We start from the raw sequence: 6,000 nt of genomic DNA, 5'->3' as shown, positions 1-6,000 counted from the left end.
ACGCACGAGCAGGCAATGTAAAAAATGAAGAAAAATGTTTCAATTTGGATGGGCCAATAACATAAGTGCAAGGCAGGCCCTATAGCAGGCTCGCGGCCCAAACGAGCGCCTCCCATATCGATCGACAACAGGAAAAATCCCAATTCATTCGCTCCAGCCTCTAGTCTGGTTCGGTCCTAACCTAGCCGCCGCTGGACAGACCGACACAGCACTTCCTCGCGCCCTCGTTGGAGGGCGGTCGCCGGGCTTCAAGCGAACGGAAGGACAAGAAGATGAAAATCCAACCCTCGGTGTAGCCTGCGTGGGAGGCAGCGGCGGCAGCACGGGCATGGCATCGAGCTTGCGCAAACGGACAGTCGCAGCTTGCACGAGTAGCATGCGCAACGAGCAGGTACATCACATCCCTGATTATATCTAATTCAACTCTTCAATTTCTGGCCAATAGTTAAACCTGACGGTGTTGTAAAACTGCTTGTATGTAGGGAATCTATGAGAAAATGAAACCAATTTCTACTTATTTTATAACTCCCCCAATCAATACTGAACTGAGTGAATCTGATGTATCTAATCAAGTTTCCGGTGCAAACATACAAGCTCATGTTGTTCTTGAGCCTGAAGTGTCTAATGAACAGACTGCTAATGAAGGATTTGATGCAAACATTTTACATGCTCCTGGTGATGAACATATAGTGTCTAATGAGGGATCTAATGCAAGCATTTTGCAAGCTCATTGAAGGATTTAGTGTCTAATGATGATCTACTATTTTGAGAGAGACAGAGATTTGCAGGCATTGATGACAAGCAAATTATAGTGCATTTTCATAGCTTGAGGAAACGTCGAGGCCATCTACCAGAAAGTCCCCGTATCATGACAACATAGCATAAATACTTTTCTAATCTGTTGTTTGAAACTATTGGCATACTTGTGCAGGATAGATATATTGATATGCAGTTTGCGCACTGGTTATATGTGCAATTACACTTCGATATTTTCAGCCAGAGGACGAATAATTCAAGCAGGTACCGACCATGTTTGTAGTCCTTGTACACCATGTTGCATTTTGTGTTTTTTGGTGCTTGCATCATTTAGTGTTTATAATCTGAACTACTTTGGATCATTAGCTGGTTTTCAAAGTGCATGTAGCTTCACATTTCTCAAGTTATGTTGATTTCCGGAGTGCAAGTGCCTTCGTATTTTTTAAGTTAAATGTTCGCCCCTGGTAACTTGAATTCGTGGATCCGCCACTACACACAAATCATACACGAATGCCAGTACGAATTAAATGAAATGCAGGGACTTACGCTAGCTCGTTGTACAGGCTCAGTACAGCTCTGCTTGCGCTTGGGATGTTCCATGTACAAGTCCATGTTACCACTTGCTTGGATGTGCAGGCCTTGTGCTCCTTGCATCCCCCTCTGCATTTTTGACACGGCAAATGGCTGATCAAATAAGAGGAATCGACCTTGCTGCTGTACCGGAGGACAGATACTTACAAGGTTATACGGGTGTGCAGGATGTGTACCAGATCCCGTAGCGCCGTCATGCTTCGCTAAAAAATGGATTTGCTTGTTTCAGATGATATCTCCAGAAGAAATAAGAGTTAAAGTCAGAGTTGCATAGGCGTGTAAGCTAAGAGAGTAGTGAAAGGATATCCAAACATCGTCAGAACAGTGCACAAGGGAGTGATGTGTGGATACCTAGTTCGGGCCGGCGTTTGGGCATGCTCGCCTAGCTAGAGTGCGGGTCACTTCAGAGCCGTTGAGGATGATGCGCTAGCGTTGGCAGGCCGCGCACGGATGCTCGGTGAACTAGCCCCGGTGAGCTGGGAGACGGCGTTGAGTGGCAGCGGAGTGCTACGATGCGGTGGACGAGACCGTTGGTGAAGCCCCAACGGCCTCGGGGGGCGGAGGTGCGACGATGTGCTCGGTGAACTAGCCCCGGTGAGCTGGGAGACGGCGTCGGTGAAGCGCACCTGATGCGGTGGAACTCGGTGTCTGTGAGGCACGTCGGTTGCGATGGCCGACGTTGTCGGTGGACCACCCGGTGCGGTGGACGAGGGCGTAGATGAGGTAGCTCCGGTGCGGTGGTGAAGCGCGACCGTCGTCTTCGTTGTCGTCATCCGGCACAGAGGTGGGGAACGGTGGGGAAAGAGACGAGACGAGGGGCGATTCGAGGGTTGGCGGCGAATTAGGGATTTGAGCAATCTGGGCGCAGAAGGGGACGGTGGAGAAGAGAGATTTTGCAGGGCTGGAATTGGGGCCGCCAGATATTTTAATCCGAAACGTGGAAGCGCGAACTTATATTGTCGTCGTCCTTTTTTTGGGGGGAGGGGGGTGGGTGGCTGGGTGCTACGCGTCCGTCCGACACACGCGACCACCCCGACAGGACTATGCTTTGATGCCTTAAGGCACCTGCCTTTGTGTCCATGACATGTGGGCCCAACAGGTGGTCGGCCCACATGTCAGTGACCCAAAGGCAGTTGCCTTTAAGGCACCGAAGCAGCGTCCACCCCGACACGACCCTGGTTTGCCTGGTGCGCCTACATTTGAGAATGCAAACAAATCTTCTTTCATTTGCAAACGAATCTGTATGTATTACCATGCCCGTGTTTTTCTTGCAATAATTAGTCATTCGAAACGAGATAATCCATCCATTCACTTTTGTAAGTCGTTTCAGACAACTTAAAATGAACTGTTTTGCACATTGTCTGAAATGTCTTCAAGGTCTTATAAAAGTGAACAGAGGGAGTACTATAAATTAATTAATGAGGAGTTATTTGAAAAAAAAATCGAAACGGTACCCACGCTAACGTGGATTAGAGTGTGTGTCACATAATTAGTTATTTGAATTAGAGTGTGTGTCACGTAGTTAGTTATTTGAATTAGAGTGTGTGTCACGTAGCGATCTCCAATTCTAACGTGGATTTCGCATTTCACTGTATCCACGCTACTTTTTTAATACAAATTCATATGTATACGATGAACACCATGGTAGTGAGAAAACTTTTGGATGGATTCAAACATATGACCTACAAAATAGCACAACAAACTGAGTGTCAACTTTTCGAAACTTAGTATGGCACGAATTCGAAATAATTACCCGTATGCCTGGTCCTCGGTTCAAATCTTACAATGTACACCGAATTGAAACATCGATATTAAGTCTCGTACTATGTACATTCAAATGTTGTTTTTAGCCCCCCCCCCCCCCCGCACAAACGCTACATACTTCCTGTATCGGTCAATCTTCCTCTCCTAACCACCTTAGGAAGATACCAAAGTAATCCCGGCATGGAACACTGGACAGCGGTCAAGAATATCCTCAAGTACCTAAAGAGGACTAAGGATATGTTTCTCGTTTATGGAGGTGACGAAGAGCTCGTCGTAAAGGGTTACGTCGACGCTAGCTTCGACATAGATCTGGATGACTCGAAGTCACAAACCGGATACGTGTATATTTTGAATGGAGGAGCAGTAAGCTGGTGCAGTTGCAAGCAAAGCGTCGTGGCAGGATCTACATGTGAAGCGGACTACATGGCAGCCTCGGAGGCAGCACAGGAAGCAGTCTGGATGAAGGAGTTCATTACCGACCTAGGGGTGATTCCCAATGCGTCGGGCCCGATGACTCTCTTCTGTGACAACACTGGAGCTATTGCCCTTGCGAAGGAGCCCAGGTTTCACAGGAAGACCAGGCATATCAAGCGTCGCTTCAACTCCATTCGTGAAAGTGTTCAAAATGGAGACATAGATATTTGTAAAGTACATACGGACCTGAATGTAGCAGATCCGTTGACTAAACCTCTCACTAGGGCAAAACATGATCAACACCAGGACGTAATGGGTGTTCGATTCATCACAATGTAACTAGATTATTGACTCTAGTGCAAGTGGGAGACTGTTGGAAATATGCCCTACAGGCAATAATAAATGGTTATTATTATATTTCTTTGTTCATGGTAATTGTCTGTTATTCATGCTATAATTGTATTATCCGGAAATCATAATACATGTGTGAATACATAGACCACAACGTGTCCCTAGTAAGCCTCTAGTTGACTAGCTCGTTGATCAACAGATAGTCATGGTTTCCTGACTATGGACATTGGATGTCATTGATAACGGGATCACATCATTAGGAGAATGATGTGATGGACAAGACCCAATCCTAAGCATAGCATAAAAGATCGTGTAGTTTCGTTTGCTAGAGCTTTTCCAATGTCAAGTATCTTTTCCTTAGACCATGAGATCGTGCAACTCCCGGATACCGTAGGAGTGCTTTGGGTGTGCCAAACGTCACAACGTAACTGGGTGACTATAAAGGTGCACTACGGGTATCTCCGAAAGTGTCTGTTGGGTTGGCACGGATCGAGACTGGGATTTGTCACTCCGTGTGACGGAGAGGTATCTCTGGGCCCACTCGGTAATGCATCATCATAATGAGCTCAATGTGACTAAGGCGTTAGTCACGGGATCATGCATTGCGGTACGAGTAAAGAGACTTGCCGGTAACGATATTGAACAAGGTATTGGGATACCGACGATCGAATCTCGGGCAAGTAACATACCGATTGACAAAGGGAATTGCATGCGGATTGATTGAATCCTCGACACCGTGGTTCATCCGATGAGATCATCGTGGAACATGTGGGAGCCAACATGGGTATCCAGATCCCGCTGTTGGTTATTGACCGGAGAGGCGTCTCGGTCATGTCTGCATGTCTCCCGAACCCGTAGGGTCTACACACTTAAGGTCCGGTGACGCTAGGGTTGTAGAGATATATGTATGCGGAAACCCGAAAGTTGTTCGGAGTCCCGGATGAGATCCCGGACGTCACGAGAGGTTCCGGAATGGTCCGGAGGTGAAGAATTATATATAGGAAGTCAAGTTTCGGCCACCGGGAAAGTTTCGGGGGTTACCGGTATTGTACCGGGACCACCGGAAGGGTCTCGGGGGTCCACCGGGTGGGGCCACCTGTCCCGGAGGGCCCCGTGGGCTGAAAGTGGAAAGGAACCAGCCCTTAGTGGGCTGGGGCGCCCCCTTGGGCCTCCCCCCATGCGCCTAGGGTTGGGAACCCTAGGGGGGAGCTTCCCCCTTGCCTTGGGGGGCAAGGCAACCCCTTCCCCCCTTGGCCGCCCCCCCCCCCCTTGGAGATCCCATCTCCCAGGGCTGGCGCACCCCCCAGGGGCCTATATAAAGGGGGGGAGGGAGGGCAGCAACACACAGCCTAGGGCGCCTCCCTCCTCCCCTGCAACACCTCTCTCTCTCTCGCAGAAGCTCGGCGAAGCCCTGCCGGAGACCCGCTACATCCACCACCACGCCGTCGTGCTGCTGGATCTCCATCAACCTCTCCTTCCCCCTTGCTGGATCAAGAAGGAGGAGACGTCGCTGCACCGTACGTGTGTTGAACGCGGAGGTGCCGTCCGTTCGGCACTCGGTCATCGGTGATTTGGATCACGGCGAGTACGACTCCGTCATCCACGTTCATTGGAACGCTTCCGCTCGCGATCTACAAGGGTATGTAGATGCACTCCTTTCCCCTCGTTGCTAGTAGACTCCATAGATGCATCTTGGTGAGCGTAGGAAAATTTTAAAATTATGCTACGATTCCCAACAGTGGCATCATGAGCCAGGCCTATGCGTAGTTACTATGCACGAGTAGAACACAAAGCAGTTGTGGGCGTTGAGTTTGCCAATTCTTCTTGCCGCTACTAGTCGTTTCTTGTTTCGGCGGCATTGTAGGATGAAACGGCCCGGACCGACCTTACACGTACGCTTACGTGAGACAGGTTCCACCGACTGACATGCACTAGTTGCATAAGGTGGCTAGCGGGTGTCTGTCTCTCCTACTTTAGTCGGAACGGATTCGATGAAAAGGGTCCTTATGAAGGGTAAATAGAAATTGGCAAATCACGTTGTGGTCATACGTAGGTAAGAAAACGTTCTTGCTAGAAACCTACAAACCACGTAAAAACTTGCAACAACAATTAGAGGACGTCTAA

Source organism: Aegilops tauschii, chromosome 2 (genome assembly GCF_002575655.3).
Source record: "Aegilops tauschii subsp. strangulata cultivar AL8/78 chromosome 2, Aet v6.0, whole genome shotgun sequence".
In the NCBI taxonomy this organism is placed as follows: domain Eukaryota; kingdom Viridiplantae; phylum Streptophyta; class Magnoliopsida; order Poales; family Poaceae; genus Aegilops; species Aegilops tauschii.
The sequence above is the reverse complement of the archived record's forward strand: the minus strand, read 5'-3'. Positions refer to the sequence as shown.